We start from the raw sequence: 24,786 nt of genomic DNA, 5'->3' as shown, positions 1-24,786 counted from the left end.
TTCCAGCCCCCTCTTAGTCTCTTGCGTGTCCTGGCCATTATGAGGCAGGCATCTACCTCTACTATCCACTGACACAACAATGGGTTGGTTTACCTCTGGCATTTTGTCAGAGTAACAGGAATCTCACTGTCACACAATGCCTAGTGAGTTACTCCTACGTGGTAGGTGCTATGCCCAGTGGGTTACACAAAGTATATTACGTATTTACCACAGTCCCATGAGAAAGGAGCTAGGACCCTCACATTGGATAGAGAACAGGGGAGCTTGGAGAGGCCAGAGGTTACACAGCCAGGCTCAGCATCACAGAATGTTGCTAGAAGCCTGGGCTCCAGATTCCCAGGCAAATGGCCTCTGCTCAGCCCAGAGCAAGACCCAGAGATAGTACAACACCAGGCCAGGTACATATTGACTGTAGACAGAGTCATCGACAAGAACCACAAAGAAGGTATTAGAACCTCGAAGTATTCCATTTTAAAAGAGTAAAGTTGGGTTGGCAATACACAATTTAAAATACTAGTTAACACAGGAGGCAGGGGTTAGAGACAGGGCAACCAGGAAACTTCAGTTTGGTTGGTAGTTTCATTTAAGGTGTCATCATGGAACTCCCGGTAGCCTTTAACTTGATAGACCAGGGTGACCTTGAACTCACAGAGACCCACCTGCCTCTGCCTCCCTCATTCTAACTTTAAAGGCATGTGCCATCATGCTCAGAAAAACTGCAGTTATTTTGGTGGTGGTGCAGCTCCCGATAGCACTGCCGTTGCAATGAAGTGCTCTTGAAGTTGCTGATAAGTTGTTCCCATTATACCAGAGCCCAGAGCACCTGGCCACTATCTCAAGGCACACTACCTCTTCAAGAGGACCCCAGGTTCATTACTGTACTGTTTACATTGTGACTTTTGACTCCTTGCTCTTGTGGGCTTTTCTAAAGAATCATGTGAAGAAATGCCCTAAGGCAGTGGTTCTCAACACATGGGTCTCCACCCCTTTGGCAGCCCTCTATCTACAAAAGTATTTACATTACAATTCATAACAGGAACAAAGTTACAGTTATGAAGTAGCAATGAAAATAATTTTACCGTTGGGGTGGGGGGAGCTTCACTACAACACTGCAGCACTAGGTTGGTTGAGAACCACTGCAAAGGAAGAGTCAGCTCTGCATGATGGCTTGAAGGGGGGGGGGAATCACGTTATCCCAAGTCACCCACCTTATAAACATGCATTAAAACACCTTTAAAGTCCACAGTGTGGGACTCTTTGTACTGTGACTCCATCCATCCCTTGCAGAGCCTGCTTCTCTTTGCTAAATACACTTAGACACTTCTGCCTAAACTGTGTGTGTCTCTTGAATGAATTCTTCCCTTCAAGACAAGAGCTGAGGAGGAAGCCTCACCAGGTGAGAAAAATGACTTCATCTAGAAAGATAAACACAGAGAGAGAGAAAAAAAAAGAGGGGGGGGGAGGGAGAGAGACAGAGACAAAGACAAAGACAGAGAAACAGAAAGATAGACAGAGACAGAAAGACAAAGACAGAGAGCAGACAGACAGAGAAGCACAGAGAGAGGCTTAGATGCTTCAAATTACATTTCAGAAGCAACAGTCCAGATGTTAGTGCCTCGTGAGCACCCAGAGGGGATTAAATCTGCTGTCCTTTGGATCTTAGGTGCCACACACTTGGCACTATCAGGAGATGGTGGGACTTTCTAGGCCCTTGGGAATTACCTCCAAGGGTGTCCTGGGCCCCCAGGTCCAGCTTTCTTTTTTTTGCTTCTGAGTAATAAAGTGAGTGATTTAACTCAACCACACATGGCTGACCAGATGTGCCACACTTCTGCAGGACCAAGCAACAGGGTAGGTCATGGCTGAACCTCCAGAACCCTGAGCCTAAATTAACCTTGTCTCTCTACAGGCAGGTGACCTCAAATCCTCGCTGTAATGAGAAGTTGGCTGAGTTAGGATGGCCACCGTCTCCGGAGCAGTGAGCCAGCTGTGGAGACTCAGTCCCTAGCTTGTGCCTCACTCAGGCACAAGGGAGAGTGACAATCCAGACAACCAATGGGAAGGGAGGTGAGTTGGGCTGTGGTGTCCTCCCTTAAACCCTGGGTGATTCAAAACTGCATCTATGTATTTATTTACTGGGTGAGCGCATGCGTGCCGTGGTGCACTTATGGAAGCTGAATAGTAGGATGAGGTCTTATACTGTAAGCCCCAGGATGTGAATGGCCCCTAGTCTGTGTACCCATGCTGCAGGGCCTGCCTGCCTGAGAGCCAGCCAGATGGCCTGGTATCTGGGTACTTGTGTTCAGTTTACCTTTAATTTACCTCATGATACAAAGTGCACAGCTAATGAAACCAGTGATTTAGATCTGCCAAAAAAGACTTCGAGGTGAAAATGCTAAGGTACAATAACATTTTAAATAAACAAACAAAAAACTAGAAACATTCTAGACAGCTTCGTTGCATGGCCTGTGCTTTCATGTCTAACATCACAACAATAAGATAGTGAGAGAGAGAGAGAGAGAGAGAGAGAGAGAGAATCTATACAACTATTTATATTATTTTCTTAGTTTCTTTTGTAATAAAATAACCTGACACAAAGCAACAACCACTCAGGGGAGAAAACAGTTTCTTTTAGCTTACAATTCTAGGTTACAGCCCATCAGTGTGGGGAGGTCAAGGGAAATGTTGGAACAGCTATTCACATCACATCTGCAGTCAAGAGGAGAGGGAGGAAAAGACGTGTACGCTTGTGCTCAGCTCAGCTTCTCTACTCTTGCATGGTTCTAGACGCCTGCCTAGGGAGTGGTACCACCCACACTGAGCTAGGCCTTCCCACTTCAGTTAAAGTAATTAAGACAACACTGTGGAGACATGCCCATAGCTGACCCAATGGAGCCGATCCCTCTCTGAGCGTCTGAGGTAATTCTAAGATGCATCAAGTTGACAGTTAACTAAACATGACTATTGTCATCATCCAACATGACAATTGTCATCACCCTTTCACTTTATGCTTAGGTTTTGTTGTTTAACACAATATGGACTTGCAGGGGGAAAAAATCAGATACAGGGTTCGTACCCTCTGTAGTTCTAGGCCTCTACTGGGACCATGCCCCTGAGAACAAAGAGGACTACTGTGTAAAAGTAAAAGAAAAGTCTTACAGTGTAGTACTGTCCTTTATGTCCTTTCAAAGAGAAATGCACTGGTCAGCACGGAGCTAAACCAGCTGCCCCTCCTCCCAGAAGTTGGCCAGGCAGAACTGCCCAGATTTGTGTGTGTGTGTGTGTGTTGTGGGTAAGGGGAGTCTATAAAACTGGTCCCAAGCAAAGTTACCCACCCTGTTCCCAGCTGTCTCATGACCCTCTGCCCCAAGGCCTGCAGTGGCATCAGCTCTCCTGTGGATAGCCTGCTTCAGCAGCTGGCCTCCTGCCCTGCTCTCCCTGAAGCAGGTTCCCACAGGGATTAGGGCCAGGCTGCTCTCTCCATTCTTCAGTGGGGAGAGACATGACCTGCCTGTCCTCTGCACACTCCTGGGAAAACACTACCTGTCCCTGGCCCACCCAACCTATAGTGCTCCACAAAGCTTTCTGGAGGCGAAGGGAGGGAAACTGAGGTAGTGGCTCCAGGACTGACCTCTGGAAGCTGGGCCTTGTTGCGTCCCTCTGCTCCCCTTGACAATGCAGCCTCTTTCTCCACCCCCACGCCCAGCCAGCCAGAGGAAAGTATTGCTGATAACCAGCATAACCCCTGATCTGATCCACTCTAAGACAAACATATGTTTAGTCCAGACCTGGGCATAAGGAAGACCCACAAAAATAAACACAGAAAGGAGCCGGGCGTGGTGGCGCATGCCTTTAATCCCAGCACTCGGGAGGCAGGGACAAGCGGATTTCTGAGTTCGAGGCCAGCCTGGTTTACAAAGTGAGTGCCAGGACAGCCAGGGCTATACAGAGAAACTCTGTCTCGAAAAACAAAAACAAAAAAAAAAAATTAACACAGAAGACCTTGTTAACTTTTGCATGCATGCAGGAGGTAACACTAAAAGTCCTACAAGGCAGTAGGTCCTGGCTACATGGCTGTTTAGATCGGACTCTCTTCATTAATGCATCTTATTGCTTTCCATGGCAATGAGTTGGTGAGACAGAACCTTCTCAGTGGCTTTCATCTTCGCCTGGGCTCTTGTTTGTGCGCGTGCGCGCACTTTCTCAAGCTTAACCTTTCAGAGTTATATAACCCTTCCTTCCCCTTGGCTAGCAACCAGACTTCCAGATTAGCTAGAGGTTCCCTGTGCAAGTTAGGAGTTGGCATGGGCTGAGCCATGTGACCACAGTGCTTCCTGGGTCTGGAGGGGCCACTCTCTAAGGAAGGGCCTGTGTGTGGGTCAGAAGAGAACAGCCTGCAGGCAGAGCTTGATTTCTGACCCAGAAGACTTCAGACCAATGTTCATTGCCAGTTCTCAAGCCGGAGCCATTTAAAGTTAGGAACTTCATCCATCTTTTTCTTTTGGAAAAAAAAAAAGTTCTATGCATTAATTGAGATGACTACAATTTTAACTGGGAACTACTTAAAAGAAAGTCAAATATTCCAGCTATTTGAGGTCTCATGTGAATGCAGCTTCGACACTGTCTGGATGGGGGCTCTCTGGTTCCCGGAAGCAGTTTGTAGTGGAGCTCAGGTTCGAACGTCTCCTTCCTCCTCCTGTCTATGTTCTTCCAGCCGCTGACGAACATCAATACTCTAGCTCTTCATGTAGGGCTTAGGATCAGGTGGAGGCCGCATGGTGAGAGACGATGAACCCACTAGACATCCAAACCTCAGTGTGTGTGTGGTGATTCATTTCACACATCATCTCGGCCAAAGTGTTCACATGCTTGGTCTAAGCTTATTCTGGATGTGTGAATCTGGGCTGTTGTATTTCATTTTGATGTTAAAAGCTGTTTACTGTTTATAACGTGGGTGGGCCTCATCCATACAGTTGAAGGCCTTAGGAGAAAAAAAGATCTAAAGAGGGAGTCTGCCTGCAGACTGCTTTAGAGTTATGTGACTTTTCCTGGGGAAATGGGGACAAATGTCCATTTGCCCTATATAGGGCACTGAAGACAGACCAAAATAATGACTTCACTGAAGTCCAGCTTGGAGAGCCAATGAGTTTGTTAGAGTTTCTTACAGGAGCATGGGTAAGGGGCTACCCAGAGCATGGATGACTCAAAAGCAGCTCCATCACTGAAAAGTTCACCCAACACAAGGCACAGCCCTAGAGCTCCCTGCCCAGCTTCTCCCCAGCATTGGCTCACACTGCCCAGTAATCCTTACTGAGTATATAACCTTGTGAATCTTTTCAGTTTCAGGCACTTTCTGAGACTTGTGAGTTGTTCACTTCCTCACCTTATAAGTTTTGTTAACTTCCTGAGTCTCAAGGAGCTCCCCTTCTGAATGGAAGGTTTCAATCAGAAGAAAATTGCTACAGAGCAGGACTTTGACTGCAACTCTTCCCAGGAGGTCCAGTCCACACTTTGGACTTCAGTCTTCTTTATCATCTGAGCTATTTCTGAATTCTCACATGTCCTGCATGTGTGAGTACATGCATGTGTCCAAGTGCATGCAAACACACACACACACACACACACACACACACACACGCGCGTGCGTGTATATACTCTATATGATCCAATGTCCATGTGTAGATATGTAAGCACACATGAATGTTCATATTTTACCAATATTAATATGTATTATCTAATGTATATGTGGATATATATATTTATTAATGTTCATTTTTTATTACATATATGTGTCTGTATCTATACACATCCAATCCAACATACATCCTTACACACACATTTCTCTAATGTGTAAGAGTAGTCTGATGAATGCAGTTTCTATTTGTCCTTGGTGAACTTCCACATCTCCTCGAAAACCCAGGTCAGCTTGTCCTCTCCAGCCGCCCATGAGTTTCTAGGGCAGTGGTTCTCAACATTCCTAATGCTGTGACCCTTTAATACAGTTCCTCATGTTGTGGTGACCCCCAACCATAGAACTGTTTTCACTGCTATTTCATAACTGTAACTTTGCTACTGTTATGAATCAGAGTGTAGATATCCGAGATGCAGGATATCTGATATATGACCCCTGTGAAAGGGTCATTTTACCCCAAAGGGATCACAACTGACAGGTGAAGAATAACCATTCTAGGACTCCTTTCTTTAAAACTCCCAGAGAAAGGCCTATAGAAATGCAAAACACCGGGCAGGCCCCAGTCCTCTGAGCAGGGAGGCCCTGCAGGCATTCCTGCCTCTCTGCCTTCCTAGTGTGCAGGGAAAGACACAGCCTAGCACCTGGAGAGAACAGGCATTTTACAGTCAGAGGAGAGCATCCCCAAGTGCAGGACTTTCCAGCTACTATGATGGGACACCTTCACCCCTCTCCTTATTCACACTAAGGACTCAGTCTGGATCCTCACACACTCTCAGGAAAGAGTTGAGCCACAGAGCCAATACCCAGGCCCATAGTGTCCCATTAAAAATGCCACTCACTTGAAATGCAGCAGCAAGTCACTGTGAACCCCAGGGAATCTGCTCCCTTCAGTCCTTGGCTTTGCTGTTTGAATTGGGAGGTTGGGAGAAAGCCGTGTGCAAAGACAGCCTGTGAGGAAGGCAGGGCAGGCTATTGTTCCTGGGCCATTTACTTTTCAAAAGAGACCAACACTGGGTTTTCTGTCATAAAAATGATGTGTTGTTACTTGGAAGAGTGTAAACATTGGGAAAAGCATTAAAGAGAAATTTGAACCCTACCACCCTGAGATAGCTGCTATTGAGACCTGTGTGTTTGTTTGCTCGGCCACAGAGCACGGTGGCACGGCTAAGACCATAAACTATGAAATGACTCTAAGAGTGTGTGAGATGCTTGACTTCTAAGATCAAAGCGTGGGCAGGGTTGACTTCTCCTGAGGTCTCTGCAGCTTGCAAAGAGCATCCTCCACATGGCAGGGCCTTGGTACTTGTTTCTTCCAGTGTCCTCATCTGGCAAAGACAGCAGCCATACGGGTCAACAGCAGCCTAATGACTTCATGTTAACCACCTCTAAAGACCCTGTCTCCTGGACTCGTGCTCTGAGACAGTGAGATTTAGGACTCCAATGGCTGAACTCTGGGACACACACTTCAGTCCAAAGAAATGCATCTGTGTGACTGTAAATAGGTTAGCATTGAGGGAATCTTTTAAAATCTATATTTTTATGGCAGCCAGCCTGGGCTATATGAAACCCTGTCTCAAACAAGACAAAACAATGTAAAAAAACACCATAAAAACAAACAAACAAACAAACAAACAAAAAACCAAACAAATAAAACTTCTACCCTCAAAGCCTCAGAAAATAGTGTTATCAAAGACTGTAAGTGTTACCCTTGGTGTTCTATGGTAGGAATGAAAAAAATAGTGTGCCCATGTTGGAAAACAGCAATATCTATCTATCTATCTATCTATCTATCTATCTATCTATCTATCTATCTATCTATCTCCGTCCTTGGCCTTGAGCACACTAAGCAAGTGTTCTTGCCCTGAATTCTGTGCTCATCCTTGCATGCTGTAATTTCTCAGCTAGTTCCAATTTGATATACATTAGGCTCCTTTTCTGCTGTTTCACTATTCTAAATTCTGCTGCAATGGACATCTGTGCTGGCTCAGAGCTGTGACAAAACCACCTGAGAACAACACAAGGAAAAATGCAGTCATTAGGCTCTTGGTCTCAGAGACTTCAGCCCATCACCATGGCTTTGTCGGTTCTGGGGCCATGTTGTGGCAGAGAGCAAAGGTGTACCCCCAGTGACCTTTCCACCCTCTCCACAGTGCCACCAGCTGCAAACCAAGCCTGTGACACATGACCCTGGGGGACAGTTCATCTTCCAACCGTAACAATATCTTTTGGGTATGTGGCTGGTTATTCACTTGCAGATAGGTTCCCGGAGCTTGGACTGTTGGCTTAGAAGGAAATTTTATTTTTAATTTAGATGAAGATTGTGTTTTATTCTGTCCTGAGGGGTTTAACCTCAGCCTCAGCACATGGGAGAGTCTACTTCCCCAAACACTTGCCAACACTGGGCTGGGAGATTATTCTTAAACTTTGCCAATCTGATGAACCGGTGTATGTATAGGAGCCTTTATCTGTGGTTTTGATGATTTGAGAAACTGGGCAGGGTTTTTACATTCATTGGCCACCTCTCATCTTGTGTCAGATTTGGATTTTTTTCTATTTCATTTCTCACTTGTCAAAGGACTTTAAGTCTTTTTTTTTTTTTTAAAGTAAACCATGTATTTTTATTTTTATTTTTGGGGGGGACAGTATTGGGAGTGACCCAAGGTCTTATTAGGCAATTGCAGTGTTGCTGAGCTGTATCCTCAAAACTTACCCTTCCATAATGCACAGTTCAGCCACAGGGGACACACTCACATTACTGTGAAACCAATCACAAGGACTCATTCCATCTTGTCAAACTAAAACTATAACCCACTGAGCAGTAACAGCCCAGGTCCTTTCCTGTATCCTGGCAAGCACCGTTCTCCCTTCCGGCTCTGAACTTGACTCCTCTGGTATTGTATCTAAGCGGACCCAGGCAGTATTTGTGGGATTTGAGGTTAAATCTTTTCACTTCGCACAATGTCCTCAGGTTAATCCCTGTTGTAGTATCAGAAGTTCTGCCCTCTTTTTTAAAGGGTAAATAATATTACAGTATGTGTGTGTATGTGTGTGTTCATGTGTGAATGTGTGTGTGTGTGTGCACGCGCACGCACGCGGATGCATGTGTGTGTATACTCACGTGCATGCATGACGCTGTGCCCATATGGAGGCGAGCCCAACCCTCTTGAGTGTGTTCTCTCCTTCCATCATGTGCATCCTGGCAGCAAACACCTTTACCCACTGAGCCATCTCACCAGCCCACACAGCTTTTAAGTCTTCAGGTGAGCTTTTCTATTGAGTACATCTTGGAGGGTAATTACTGAGTTGTAGATATGCATATGTAGTTTTCTGAAATTATGGAATTTGCATGGCTCCTCCCCTTCATCCACAATTAAATGGTCTGCACTCGGGCATTTTGCATCGGAGTGTGGTTGAGATTTGCACACTTCTGACTCCTGATGAAGTCGACCACTGGTTCAGATGCATGTTGGCTGTAATCGCTTTCGCCGTTTCTTCCCTGTCCACTTAAAGAACCCCTCCTCACCGTGATCATTCTTTATCAGGGCTTCAGGCTGACTGTCTCTTCTGTCATCATGGCTGCTCTGGGTTTTCCAAAGAGCAGGCATTCTTCCTCTTAATGGATTCTAATTTATGAATGCTTTCTTATGGTTCTCATGTACATTTAAGAATCTTGCATCTCTCACTACTGCTAAGCCACTTTCCCACGTTGCTGTTAGAAAGTATAATCGCCTTCCTTCTTGTGTTTTCGGTCTATAACCAACATGGATTTTTATTTGACGTTTATTTAGTTTGTGTGCTCGTGGAGGTCAGAGGACAGCTTGCAGAAGTCAGTTCTCTCCTTCCACCATGTGGGGCCTGCTGACCCCACACAGGTCCCAACCTGGCTGTAAGAGCCTTTATCCACTGGGACATCTTTCTGGCCCTAGATTAATTAAAAAAAACAAAATAACAAAAAAGAGTTGTTGTTGAAACAAATTCTTGCTATGTTACCCAAGCTGGTCTCTAGCTTCTACATTCTTGCCATCCTTATGCCTCAGTCTCCCCTGTAGTTCACACTGTAGGTGTGCAGCGTGATCAGTTTGGTTTTGTTCTTTCTTTGTCTTTAATGATTTTGGAGACGGCATGGATGAGGAGATTTTTTTTTTTTAACCACAGAGTTTTTCTACACAGCCCTGTTTGTCATCAGCCAAGGGTCCTGCTGGTTTCCACTGTCTCCATTCTGTTGCAGTTCTCTTCCTCAGGATGGTCCCAGCCTTGGGCTGTTCCTACAGACACCTTTCTGAGGGACAACTTGTCTTCTCTGAGTGCAAACAAAGCCCAGGGCACCCACTAGGAGATGGCTTTTGAGATTTGCATGGAATCTATAGATGTTTCTCCCGTTTTATATTCTCCAATTATGCAGATAATCCTTGGATTTTAAATTCTCCCTACTATTTCTAAATAGAGGGTGTTGCTCTCTGTGTTTTGTGGGCTGACTTGGTAGCAAGAAACTCACTGAGTCTGTTGATGAGTTTTAGCAGCTTATAGATTCTGATCTTTGGGGTGTTGCTGGCGACTGAACCCCAGGACCTCCCACATGCAGGATATATGCTCTGTCTGAATACAGCCTAGACCACGCTATTTGACTTCTGAAAACAAAAGCGGCCCTTATACTTCTTCCCTGGGTCCTCCTCATTTTCCCCCGGCTTTCTTGATTAAGTGTGATCTTACTATGTTTTTTATTGTTTGTTTTGTTTTGTTTTGTTTTGTTTTGTTTTGTTTTGTTTTGTTTATCTAGCCTTTATCAGATTGAAGAAATTCTCTTTGTGTTTATCATCTTTGTGTCCTGAATCTCATTAAAGGCGTTTCCACTCCCATTAAGATGATTGCTGGAGAGATAGCTGAGCAGGTAAGAGCACTGACTGCTCTTCCAGAGGTTCTGAGTTCAATTCCCAGCAGCCATATGGTGGCTCACAACCATTGGTAATGGGATCTGATGCCCTCTTCTGGTGTGTCTGAAGACAGTGACAGTGTACTTACATACATAAAATAAATAAATCTAAAAAAAATAATTGTAATATACTTCTCTTTCATTGTATTAATATAGAGTTTTATCAAACTTGATTTGAAGTATTATGTAAACCTTGAGTTTCTGGGGTAAAATCAATTTCACTGCATTTCCCTGTTTGAATGTCATAGAACTTAGTTTCCTAATATTTTGGTTCAAATTTTTGTAAGAGAAATCACCTTATAATTTCACTTTTTTTTTTACTAACTTATGGATTTCATTATCAGAGTCATGTTTCATGGAACATAGCAGGAAGTCTTCCTTTTTCTATTCTTTCAAAAGCTTATATATTATAATAGGAGTGATTTTCCATATACTAAGCATTTAGTGCACAAAACTAAGTAGGGAAGAAATTTCATGAGAACATCTATAACATTCATTTTGGGTTTTTTTTTTTATTTAAAAAAGCAAAACCAAAACCAAAACCCAAAAACTGAAACCTACAAAATAACCTGTGCAGACCTTACAGTTTCTTCTATTGGTTGTGTAAGGCTGTGCCCTTCTGTTACTTCCACTTGTTTAACGGTCAGTGTATTTGAGACTCTGGACAACCTGTGTATATGCTTACACTTCCAGTTAAAAATCCATTAGAGAGAAGCCAGGACAGGAACTCAAACAGGGCAGGAACCTGGAGGCAGGAGTTGATGAAGAGGCCATGGAGGGGGCTGCTTACTGGCTTGTTCCCCATGGCTTGCTCAGCCTGCTTTCTTATAGACCCCAGGACCACCAGCCCAGGGATGGCCCCACCCACAATGGGCTGGGCCCTCCCTCCCTCATCAGTCTCTAATTAAGAAAATTATTTACAGCTGGGTTGTTTTTAATTAATTTATTTACTTATTGAATTACATTCCAATATCTACCCCTTTTCTCCACTTGATCTTAGCCAAAAGGCCGAGAAGCGATCTACCCCTTTTCTCATTTTCTCAATTGGATTTTCCCCTTTTCAAATGACTCTAGCTTGTGCTAAGGTGACATAAAGCTTAGTTAGCACAGCTGGCATATGTCTGTGCACAGTGTGTATGCCTGGTGGTGCCCTCAGAGGTCAGAAGAAGGTCCCTTGGAACTGGAATTACCAGTGGTTGTGAACCACCGTGTAGGTGCTGGGAACCAAACCTTGAGCCTCTCTAAGTGCTCTTAACCTGTAATCTGTCTCTCCAGCCTATACCTGTGTATCCATTTTCATTGTTGGCTTTTCCCTTTTAATTTTGTCTCTTCGTATACATGCTAATGCAGTAGAGGGATGCCTCAGCAACAGGATAGATGCACTTGCCAGAGAGAGTGAAGGCAAGCAGGCAAAATGCAAAGGCTTCCTTCTTTCATATTCTTCTATGTGGGCTGCCATCAGAAGATGTTGTCCAGATTTAGGGTGGGTCCCCCACCTCAAAAACCCAATTAAGAAAATCCCTCAGAGCCATGTCCAGCTGCTTGGGTTCTGGTTGACTCCAGATGTGGCCAAGTTTATAACCAAGATTAGCCATCTCACCCAGGTGAGCAGAAGCGCTGGGTAAGGTTGTTTCTAAGGATGAATTGCTCAGCTTCTGGTTAGAGTGAGAAGAGCTCTGTAATGGTTTGAATCAGGGTCCCCCTCGGGCTCCTATATTTGAACACTTGGTCCCCAGATGGTGGTGCTGTTTAGGAAACCTTTAGGAGGTGGAGTCTTGCTGTAAAAAGCATATTACTAAGGGACAGGCTTTGAAGTTCATAGCCTGGCCCCACTTCCTGTTCTTTTTCTCTGCTTCCTGTCAACGTCCTGCTCCTGTCCTCATGCTTCCTTTTCCGTGCCATGATGGCGTCTACCCTTCTAGGACGGTAAAGTCAACCTTTTCTTCCTGTAGGGAACTAATAGAAGCTCGAATAATCTTATTCAGGATTGATCTGTTTCTAGCTGGGTTGTAGTCTTTGAAAAGTCTTGACCAGTTCTGATTTGTCATAACTTCAAAGTCTAACCCTCTGTGAGACCCAGTGAAAACCAGGGACTTCACACAGGTCCTTCCTCTTCAGCCCTGGTCTCCCACATCGGTCTCAGAGGCCGAGAGACCCTAAGTGACTTGGCTCCCGTCCTTCCTCTCACCTGCTGCTTGCTGCTTAGCCTCCCCACCTTCAAGGTCTGTGCTGTTTAAAACTTCACAAGCAGCCTCAAGTAAAAGCTACTCAGACTTTCAGGTTGAATTCTCTTCCTTTTTTTTTTTTTTTTTTTGCTTCTGTTGTGGCTTCAAGTTCTACCCACCATGTTAAACACCAAGTTCTTCTCAGCACCATGAGATGCTGGAGCTAAATCCTGCGGTCTGTCTTTCTGTTGTACATCCCCCTTCTGGTGAGGAATGCCCACTGAGCGGGAAACTAAGGGGAGTGCTGAGCTCATCAAACTTCATGATCTGAGTTCTGCATTTCCTGGTTTTATAGCATTGCAACTCTCTCATACCTTCAAATGGGAATCCTCCTCTTCCTCCTCCTCCTTCTCCTCTTCTTCTACCTCATCCTCCTCTTCCTCCTCTTCCTCTACATCTTCCTCCTTCTCCTCTTCCTTCTTCATTATTTTTTTCTTGCAATTTATTTATTTATTTATTTATTAACTAGTTCTCACAATATAACCCTAGCTGGCTAACCTCAAACTCACAGAGACTCATCTGCGTCTGGAATGTTGGTAGTAAAGTGTGTGTGTGTGTGTGTGTGTGTACCACCAACCCCCCTTTTATCTTCAGCTTCTAAAGTTGAGTTTGTTACTTGATCCCCCCACTTAGTCCTCACTTCTGTAGACTCTATTCTAATGATGTCATTACTTGTTCCATTTCTGGTTGCTAATTTCTTCTCTCTCTCTCTCTCTCTCTCTCTCTCTCTCTCTCTCTCTCTCCTTTCCTTCTGATCACTCTTGACAAAGGTCATGTGATTATCATAAGTGGGTTAGCGATAGGCCCATAGTAATTGACGCTTGTGTAAATTTTTTTCTTTTGTTTTTGTCTTATTTGTGGTGCTACAGATAGAAACTGGAGCCTTGCATTTTGCATGAGCCACACCCCTGCCCTCACCTACGTGCTCTACAACTGATAATTATGTGCCATGCTCCCTAATGTTTAACTCCACTCCTGTTGGCTGTGCTGTCTGGTGATGTTCTACAGTTCTTGGTTTATTAGGCTCTATACTTGAGACCTCCACTTCAAGATTCCTCTATTTTTCTTTTCTATTGTCTTTTCTGTTATCCTGAGTAGGAGTAATTCATACTTCACTCTCATCCAAACACAGGAACTCTTTAGAATCCCATCTCTATTAACAGTACAATCAAGAGGCCAAAACTTGATTCAGGAGCTGAAGAGATGGCTCAGCAATTAAGAGCATTTGCTGTTTTACCAGAGGACCTTTCACATTGCAGCTCATGGTATCCTGTAATTTCAGTTCCAGGGGATCTTCTGCCCTCCATGGGCACAGTCACACATGTTTCCCCCCAATCTATTTACATAAAATAACAATAATTACAATTTCTTAAAATCTTGATTAGGCTTGGAAGTATTAAATTAAGAGTATTTGCACCTATGTCCATCAGAAGTCTTGATCTATAGAGCTCTCTTTTCTGCTGCATCCTCTGGTTTTGGTGTCAGGATCAGGTTGGCTTCTGAGAATGAGTTTAGTATTTATGAGTCTAGTGTGAGGATAATAGTATCCCTTCCCTTACTGTGGTCTGAGGAGCATCCGTGTTGATTCTTTGGAAGTCCGGATTTTAGCTATGATTCTGTCTGGCCCTGGTTTCTCTCTGTTGGGAGACTATAACTGCTCTAATAGCATCACGCAACATAGACCTGTTTGAGCTGTAAGCATCCTGCTGGTTTCGTATTGGTAGACCACAGGTGGCTAGCGATTTCTCTAGGGTTTTGAAGTGTTGCTCAATGATGCTCTGGGTTTTGTCTGTATCTGTTGAAGAGCAGCTGTTCTCATCTCTCTTCTTTCTGCTGGCTTACCTAAGGTGGTTGGTGATCTTGTCCATCTTTTCAAGGAATCAATTCTTTGTTTCCTTGATTTATTCAAGACACTCTCTCACAGACATGGCCACGGGCCAGTGTGATCCGGGCAATGCCTTCATCACCGGTGGTGTCAGGTCGACAATAACAAGCAAGGCAACTCTTTGTAGCCAGTGCTTCTTAATGTTCTCTCTAATCTGAGCTTCTGATACAATACTTTTCCTTCATTCTTCACCCTGTTCGGCAAGGTCTGGCTTCCTCGCTACGTGATCTCCCTTCTTCTGCTCTCTTGGGGTAGCCATTTTCTGCAGTCCCCTTCCTTTGTTCCCTTCTCCGACTCTCTTTGGCTGCCACATTTCTGCTCACGCAGTCGCCTGAAGGAAAACCACATGCCAGGTGAATCTCCACTTCTGTTCCCATTCCTGATGCAGACGTCTTGCTGCTCCCTTGCATGTCCGACCATTGCCTCCAGATGTCCTGCCTCAGACAAGTTCACCCCAAATCTTCTTCCCCGACCATCCCTTGCCTGTTACCTCCCTATGAAGCTCCCTCTAACTCCAGCCTGAAGTCATGGAACCCTCATCGTCTCCTTTCCCCATCCCCTTTCCCATAAAACCACACACCGTGTTTTGTCAGTCTCCAGCGCGTGTTTTCTATGATCCTTCCTCTTATGACTCACTCTTAAAAAAAAAAGATTTATTTATAATTTTCAATTTATCCATGTGTATGTATGTATATGTGTGTGTGTGTATGTGTGTATGCGTGTGTGTGAATGCTCAGGCATACATGTATGTGCATATCTACAGAAGCTATAAGAGGATGCCAGATCCCCCAAAACTGGAGTTATAAGAGTCTATGGGTGATGGAACTGAACTTGGATCCTATGCAAGAGTGTCTAACGCTTTTAACCATGGCACCATCTTGCCAAGCTCCTTCCCATCACCACCGTTACGTTACTGCTTTTGCCTTGAGATGCCTTGGTTCGTGTGTGTGTGTGTGTGTGTGTGTGTGTGTACGCATGCATGCACATCCATGTCATAGCGTGTGTGTGGAGATCAGAGGAGTACTTGTAGGAGTCAGTTCTCTCCTTTACCACATACATCCTGGGACTAAGCTCAAGCCTTGCTGCTAGGCACTCTCACCCACTTCCCCATCCTCTTGGCCCTCGGTTTCTATTTCAACATCTTTTCATTCATTCTCATTCATTCGCCTCACTGACACTAGGCTAATGTTGCTTAGTATATAGCAATAAAGAACAAATCCAGTTTTAGTAAAACTACCCGCTGATTACTTTGAGATTGTTGACTGTGAAATTCAGAGCTCTTAACTGAATTGAAGTCCTTTGAATCTGGCTGGAGAATCTGTACTCTCTGGCTCTAACTCATTTGCATACCCTGTGTCTCAGTTACACACACTGCCATTTTTCAAGCTGTGTCCTGCAACACAATAGTGACCTTCAGGAAGTGAATACTGTCCCTTGATAAAAATCATTCTGTGGTGATTGCGTTTAGCCAAAGGCGAACTGTTTTCTTGCACAACCTCTCAAAGCCTTGACTATGCTGCTACATATAGATACTGTGAGCCTTCAATTGAGAGGAAAATTATATGCTATTTCTCAACACTGTTTGAACATGAAATCCCATTTAAGGGGCCACCATTATCTCACAAGATGCCACTGTTCCAAGAAACACATTTTCAACCGAGCAAACACAGACACCTCTTTATTCCCAAACACTCAGATTCTCACACAGTCCTCTCAGCTCAAACCAGTGTTTCTCCATGAAGGTTGCCCTCCAGGGGACATTTAGCAATCACTCTGGCAAGCACACTAGGGAGCACTACTCCCTGTGTGGGAGCCAGGGTTGTGGCTACATCTTCTAGAATATGCAGGACAGGCCCCCCAACAGCCAAGAATGATCCAGAGGAAACATCAGCTCCCTGAGGTTGAACCACCAGTGTAGCTAACTCTCCTCTTCTCTTCTCTCTCTCTCTGTCTCTCTCTCTCTCTCTCTCTCTGTCTCTCTCTCTCTCTCTGTGTCTCTTGGTTTTTCAAGACAGGGTTTCTCTGTATAGCCCTGGCTGTTCTGGAGCTCACTCACCAGGCTGGCCTCAAACTCAGAACTCAAACTCAGAAATCTGCCTGCCTCTGTCTCTCCAAGTGCTGGAATTAAAGGTGTGCACCACCACTGCCCAGCTCTCCTCTTCTCTTTATCCCCAAAGCTGGATCCATGTCTTCAAGTCCAGAGCCAGCATTTCCTCTGCTGCAATGCCTGGATCCTACAACTTAGATTGTCTCCTCTAACCTGTGCTTTGTAGCATGTGTTGAGTTCTTTCCTTAATTATACATATTTATGCATGTCTATAACATTTCATCCTAGATTGTCACATCACCGTGAGGGGACAACATTGTGATCTTTTCCTTGCTCTATCTAAAAAGCTATCATAATGCCAACAAGATCTTACTCACTGAAATCTTTCATCCCGGAAACCTCCTCACCCTCATGCTCCGGTCAGTCCCCCTATGCATTCCCCCACGACTTTCCTTTTCTTTCTGTGTCTGTAGCCATTCCACAGTTCACTGTGTGGCTCCAGATGGTTACACCATCCCGGAGAAGAGATGGCATCCTACAGAGAGCTGCCCCCTGACATCCCACAGGCCTCAGTTCCACATCCTGCTTCCCTATCCTATTCCAACAAAAGATTTTCCTTCCTGGGAACTGGAGTGAAGGTGACTGTGCTTCTTGGGTTTTGGGAAAGATTCAGGTAGATGTATAGGGCACCTGAATCATCATGGATGCTCAGTGATGGGCTCTAGGGTGTAACTCAGTGAGAGAACACAAGCTCAGTACACCACAGCCCCCAGTTCAGTCTTCAGCAAGTACACACACACACACACACACACACACACACACACACACACACACCAATGTCTGAAGGGTCTCTCTTGACTCAGTCAGCTCCATGGGCTTTTCTTGTATTGATCAGAAGGCTCTAAACACTGGAATTCTCCGCCACAAGGCTCTAACTACCTACAGCTGGTTCACTGCATGGTGTGTGTTACCATCTTTCTCAGATGCTTACGTGCACTTCTTCCCAAACTCTCAGTCGTTGGTAAGTGGTCCATATGCTGCACCTTGAGCAAGCCTGAGTATCCCAGCTCCATCTTCTGGTTCATAGTTTCCCCACTGCTTACCTACATCACATCAGCTTTCTGTGATGGTGACAAGAACAAAGCAAAACAAAAACGGCAAACAAATAAAAATCCCCAACTGTACTGGCTAGTTTTGTGTCAACGTGACACAGCTGGAGTTATCACAGAGAAAGGAGCTTCAGTTGGGAAAGTGCCTCCATGAGATCCAGCTGTAAGGCATTTTCTCAATTAGTGATCAAGGGGGGAGGTCCTCTTGTGGATGGGACCATCTCTGGGCTGGTAGTCTTGGGTTCTATAAGAGAGCAGGCTGAGGAAGCCAGGGGAAGCAAGCCAGTAAAGAACATCCCTCCATGGCTTCTGCATCAGTTCCTGCTTCCTGATCTGCCCAAGTTCCAATCCTAACTTCCTTCAGTGATGAAGCTGAATAAACCTTTTCCTCCCCAACTTGCTTCTTGGTCATGATGTTTGTGCAGGAATAGAAACCCTGACTAGGACACCAACCAACACCAGCACTCCTGATATCCAGCTTGTAAGGAGATTGGTGTATTTGTCTTAGCTTCCCAGGTTCCATCCACAGTTGCACAGTCCTGTCGCCTTGGTCCTGTGGCAGCCCAGTACTTCATGATAGGAAGCAAACAGAGGGAAAGGAAGAGCCTGGGCCACTGTCTCTTTCAGTGCAAACCTCCAGTGGTCAACCCTTCTTTCACAAGGCCCCAGTTCTCTACCACATCCCCGTAATGCTGTGGGTGGGGACTGGGCCTTTGGGAGGCTCTCTGGCTCCTGGCTGTGTGTATAGCACTACCCATGAAAGAGGCCCTCAGCCCTTCCTCATCCCCAGGTGTTGTTCTTGTACAGACAGGTGAGTCCTTCCAGTGGGTTTCGCCGCTAGCAGTCTTCACTGTGTGGCAGCATTCTTCATGTGAAAGGATGAAAAACGCACCTACTAGGATTTTGTGATGTTTCCTGGTTTTCATTTTGGATGATATGGGGGGGGGTCATAGCTTATACTTTGCCAAAGCTATTTTGCCCATGTTAGAAATATTCTGATATATTTATTCCAAATTATCCAATGCCCTCTGAACTTGAAGATGTCTTTAAAACACACATCTTTTCCTAAGCTTTGTGCCCTCCATGGATGGAGGGTTCCTCTGGGCCAGGAAGAAATGCAAGTCATGCCCACATCCTAAAGGTCACCTGAGTTAGACTGGAGCAGAGCAAGGTGGCACCACATACCAGGCTCTGGGAGAGTGCTTACACACGGGAGAACAGCAATGGGACATTAGCATTTTAATGAACAATTTTAATGGCTTACCCCGAGTAATCCCCCTGATTTGGAAGGATTAAATTTCATTTGACAAAACCACTGGTGCATGGGAAAGAAGTCTCATGAACTCCTTATTGCTCCAGCAGGGGCTTGGCAGGGCCAGGGGGCCTGCAAGATACACAGCTGGTGGGAACCGCTGTGTCCAGACTCGTGAAAACTGCCTGGCACCTGAAAACAGGCCCTTCAAAACAGTCACAAGAAGTTGGGGTCAAACCTACTGAGGTGATGGAGAGGAAAACAGAGTCTAAGCCATGTTAGCTACAGCCAGCGCAGACTCCGTTCCCTACCGGTCTCATAGGTTCTCCGTTCACCTCCCTCTTCCCTCCCTCTCCTGATCCCCATCCCAAGCCATCAGAGATTCTGTATATTTAGATGGCCCCCAATTTATAATCAGATTGCTGAGAGAAATTAAAGAAGATACAATAGGAAGGTATTTCCTGTTGAACTTTTATACCCCGGAAGGCAGTAATATTATTCAAATTTCCATACTCCACAAAGTGATCTAAAAACTCAGTGTTATTGTCTGTAGGTGTGTGGTGGTGGTGGGGTCTGTGAACATGAGTGCAGGTACCCTCAGAGGCCAGAGACTTCGGGTTCCCTGGAGCTGGAGTTTCAGACAGTTGTGTGCCACCTGCTGTTGATGCGGGGAACTACATTTGGGTCCTCTGAGAGTCAGCTCAGAGGTTAAACGTTTTTAACCTTTGAGCTGACGCTCCAGGCTCTAGCCTTCCTTGTTTTCAACTTTAATTCAATTAAAACCATTTTGGGCATATATGTGTTCATGTGCCCATGTGTGGGGGTCCCCTATTTGCGTCAGCTCCTGTAAAGGTCAGAGGACAACTTTCAGGAGTCGATTCTCATCTTCACGTTATGGGAGGCGGAATCTCTTGCTTGTGGTCTGTTTCAGGCTTGATGGCCAGCGAGCTTCCAGGCAGGGTGCTTCCCCAGTCTCAGCACAGGAGCACTGGCCTTACAGATGTGTGCTACCGAATCCAGCTTTTATACATAGGTGCTGGGGATTCACAGCTTTTACCCATTAAGCCATCTTTCTGGCCCCAGGTTTTTTTTTTAGCAACAGTTCCCACACATTTACTAGCCAGCATCCCACGTTTCTTTGTCAGTAAAACCCTTTCTTCTCCTCTGTTGGCTGCAATGTTAACTCACCTACTTTTTTGGTATGGACTCAGACATTTCTAAATTGTGAAGCAAATGTTCATTGGAATTTAGACAGTATTTGTATTATTTCTTGAATTTTTCAACGACCTCAAACTTTGGGTTTTCACATTCTTTGTCTGCGATGCCAAACATTTAAGCTTCAAAAGCTCTGCTCAGCCCTTGGGACTGCTACTCCAGGGCCATAGCGGCAGGCCCTCATAGCGGCAGGCCCTCATAGCGGCAGGCCCTCCAGATGTCTGTGGCCTTAATTTGTATTCTTCCTTCCTGTCCACGAAGAGTTTCTCTTCAGGATTACTTTTCTTATTAAATGTCACCTCTGTCACAGCAGAGGTGTGCTGCACAGACTGCCTACCAAAGTCCAAGCAAGAGACCTCAGAGCCTCTGAAGACCACGCTGCCCTGAGCAACTTGCTCTGAGTCCTGAGCAGCCACGGCCACCACCACAATTCTAGACGTTTTAAAATGAGTTGTAGTTCACTTCTCCTCTCTCTCGTGTGGTGCTTGGGTTGTTCCAGGACTGGCTAGAAGGAGCCCATCCTCTGTTCCCTCTCCTGCAGCCCTGGCTCACTTGATGACAAAACAAAATGTTTAGCAAAAGAAAGGAAGAAAAGAGAGAGCCATGGAGAAGGTAGAAAGAGACCAGGAGGGGCCGCTGAGGAGACTGGGAGCATAGGGGCAGACTAGGAGCCCTCTGTGAGAAGCGGCCTGTCTCTCAGGATGTGAAGACCAGAGAGCTGCATATGATAACACTGTGGTGGCACCTGTGCTCTGGGGCCATTCTTGACAGTAACAAATGATGGAGGGACAACCCAGGAGGGGGTAGGGAGTGAAGAAGGAAATGTCCCTCGACTTTTGGCATTTACTCAAGTGTCTAGATACAACTTGGTTGTGTAAAAAGTGTGGAAGTGGTTCCATATTTTTCAATTGTGTGTGTGTGTGTGTGTGTGTGTGTGTGTGTGTGTGTATTCAACTGCATATTTTCATTCTTTGTGTGCCCTCTCCACAACTCTCCCCAGATCTGCTTGGCTTTCTTCTCCTGTCAGTCAGCCTCATCTCCCACGGGGCAGGAGTGCTTCCTGGGCCATTCTAGATTAGCCACACTATTTTAACAACCTCTTTGTCATGGCTGGGACAAAATTCCTGCAAATGCCTCTGCCTGGCCCCGATCAGAGCCTATCCTTGTGCCTGGATGGATTCTCACAGACAGGACTGGCCTATGAGACTTTCCTTAGAATAGGGAGTGTGGGTGAAGCCTGTCAAAACATACAGGTTGGGAGTGCAGAGATGGCTGGGTTACCCAAGATCTCTGGAGTTGACTACCAGAACGAGAAGGGGAAAATCTGGAAAACTGACAGGAAGCCTCATTCATTGTGTGTGAAACGCGGAGCTTGGTGACTGTGAGACTGGCTGATAAACCAAGGTGTAGCCATTTTGCAGGACAGCTCTTTGTCCCTCTGCATAAGTCCCCTTACAAGAAAGAAGCCCTGACGTTCCCTTGGACACTGAGGCCTCTGTCCATCTGTCCTTGCTGCTGGCCTGGGCACAGATGACAGTGCTGCCCAGGAGCACAGAGGATGAAAATAGGCCAAGCCCCTCCTAAGGAGGCTTTCCATCAAGACGGGCCCCTGTTTCATCATCTTTCCCTAGGCCTAGCAGGTCCAACAGGGACACGTCTGTCACGGTGGTGCGTTACATCATGTCAGATGGCAATCGAAGGTGCTGTTAACTTAAGCTGACAGGAGCGCTGTGGCAATCTGCTTATCTGAATGCCACCCTTGCTGAGTCGAGGGCCATTATCAGAATTATTCACACAGTGTTACAGCAGTTGGAAGTCTGCAGATTCCTAATTACATCGCCTTCACTTTAGCCACTCAGCACAGATGGGACCTCAAAGGAGACTACCTCCCCTTCCCCTTACACACCCATTAGGAGTATAATATCACACTAGGTCAACTTCCAGTGTGCTTTCTCTGTCTCCAAGACCTGCTTTCTGGGTTCCTTCTACAGGTGTGAGCAGTCAGGCATGAGACCCTGTTAAAGCATGCATGGGATGGTTAAAGCATGGGATGGTCAGGCCAACACTGGTGTCCAGTGGTCCAAAGCTATTCAACTGACCTATAAAGTTTGACTCTATTTTCCAAATGTGCTGTTTCTTTCAGAACACACAGGGACTGCAAAGGAGAAAACACAGCATTCGTATGTCAAGGTTCCTTCAAGAGGCCATAGACCCTCCCCAGCTTGCTCACATGAAGCCAACCATGATCTCCACCCTGGGCACACCCCTCCTACACCTCCTCCTCCAACAAGCCTCCACCTGCAAGGCAAACACGCTCAGAGTTCACCCGCCACACGTACCTTCCCATGCAAACCCAACAAAATTGATGGCAGAAACTGTGGGAAAGAGGCAGGAAGAGAGACTGTGGTTAGCAAGGTGGGTTCAGAGGCGTGGGCTTCTTCATCGCTATGATCCAATAACAACACGAAAGAAAAACACAGCCTGAACTTGAAGCTGAGCAGTTCAGGAGGAAGATCAAGGGTTAGAAGTGAAGGTAGAATCTCTTAAATCCGTGTACCAACTTATTCTCAAGACGTGTTTGAAAGCACAACCATGCCCTGCAGCAAACAATGCTTCAGACCCAGGTGGCAGCTCTCACTCCCCCTTTGGGCTTAGCTGCTCCAGAAACCAGTGCTTCGGAGGAGTATTTTGGGAGCCTCCGATTTGTCCCAGCTGTCTCTGATCGGCTCAGGGATGGACATCTCGTGCGGCATTCTCTGATGTGTGTCTCTGTGTCTTAACTTTCCCCTTTGCCATATCAATCCTATCTGATTAGAGCAGACTCTCGATGATCTCACTTTGATCAGATGTCCAATAAATTCACTTTCTGAGGTACTGAGGCATAGTGGTTGCCAATCTGGATCAAGGCAGTGTGGTTATAGCACAGATCTACCCATGATGCTCTAGTTTCTCAGCCTCCCATGCGGTGAGTTTCTGCTCTCAAGGCAGTGCCCTGGTACTAACACATCACCATTTTTCCTTCAAGCCTTTTCATTGGCTGAGTACATCTGACAGACTCTGCCATCTACAGATTATGGGAAGATCTTGGGGGTGTCATTACATCAGAGGAAGGCCTGGGTTTCCTCTCTCTCTCAAGATCATGATGCTGTTGAGGGGGGAGGAGTTCTGAGTTCCTCAAGGTTATGGAGCTCATTCCAGGCTGTAGAGGTTCCTCCTATGTCAGGTCTCCTCAGACCAACTCTGAGTAGTCAGTGGCTATGACAACTATCTCCCACAAGAATGCTTGCTTTAGCAGCTTTTTGTTACTGTGACAAGACCCACAGTCCAATCTACAGCACCGTGATTTTGGCCTGTGGCAAGGCAGAGTATCATGGTGAACTGCAGATGGTCCATGAGGCTGCTCACATTGTGGACAGGAAGCAGAGGGAGAGACAGGAAGTGGCCCCAGGGCCCTAATATCTCCCCTCAAGGGCACATTTTTGGTGACCTACCTCTCTTCTAATAGGTCCCATTTCCCAGGAGTTCCACTGTCTTCTGATAGCTCCTTAGGGTGGGACCAAGATTCTCTAACACATGGAACTGGGGGACATTCTAGGTCCAAACCAGAGCATGGGTGTAAGACTTCAGGTGTCCGTGAGTGTGACTCTCCTTTGAATGTTTCCTGCCTAGTTTAGTTAAAATAGCTGCCCTGCTAACTGGAGTCTAGGTGACGTCCACCTTCTGAGACACTGAGCTGATGTGCCTGTCCTCGGGCTTTGCAACTAGGGTATGTGGGTGACCCTGCTTGCTTTAATTATGGGGAGCTTCTCCCCTTCCTAGTCCCAGACAAGGGGAACCAAGTCAGCCCGCGCCTCGCTTCTCCCTGCTCCACTGCACCCTGCTTCACATCCTTAGCTTCCTGCCCTCCCCCAGCCACGAGTGAGCAAGTTTTGAACTGGTTCCCGGTTCATCTCCTTCCTGTTAATTAACCTGAAGTATCCGTTGCTGAGAAGCGCCCGGCTATTTAGTTCAGAACGGACAAGTCTAAACTTACTCCTACTAACTACAGGAGGAGAAAGAAGGAAAGAGACTCGGCTCATGGGCACAGGGGGCCCCAACACTGGGGAGAAATGGGGTGTGGGTTTATAGGGTACAGAGATCAGGTCTGAATGGCCCTTCTTGTAGGGCAGTCTCACCAGTGTGTAACTAGAGGCTCTCCGTGGGTGGAAAGGCTGCAGCAAGCATCACCTGCCCACAGTCACTTTTCTGAGCTCCCCATTCCCTTCATGAATCACTCCCAGACGTTCTAGTCCTTGGCTCAGGCAGGTTTTACAGAACAGCCAACGTGATGGTGTTTCCTCCTAGCAAGCAGGACTCCGAGAGTCAGGATATGCACTTCACACCTTGTGAGGACACAGGGACAGTGTGGGGCTAGAAAGGAGTGGGCAGAGG

At 46.0% G+C, this 24,786-nt stretch overlaps 1 long non-coding RNA gene across 1 annotated transcript; it reads left to right on the top strand.

The window, feature by feature from the left end:
* The first annotated feature begins 251 nt into the window (after window positions 1–251).
* Window positions 252–23,228, top strand: LOC110290636. The gene is made up of 4 exons (XR_002377477.1): window positions 252–445; window positions 1,369–1,396; window positions 1,910–2,067; window positions 22,499–23,228. It is a non-coding gene; the product is annotated as an uncharacterized LOC110290636 (long non-coding RNA).
* The last annotated feature ends 1,558 nt before the right edge of the window (window positions 23,229–24,786 follow it).

Source organism: Mus caroli, chromosome 3, assembly GCF_900094665.2.
Source record: "Mus caroli chromosome 3, CAROLI_EIJ_v1.1, whole genome shotgun sequence".
Lineage (NCBI taxonomy): Eukaryota > Metazoa > Chordata > Mammalia > Rodentia > Muridae > Mus > Mus caroli.
The sequence above is the reverse complement of the archived record's forward strand: the minus strand, read 5'-3'. Positions and strand labels throughout refer to the sequence as shown.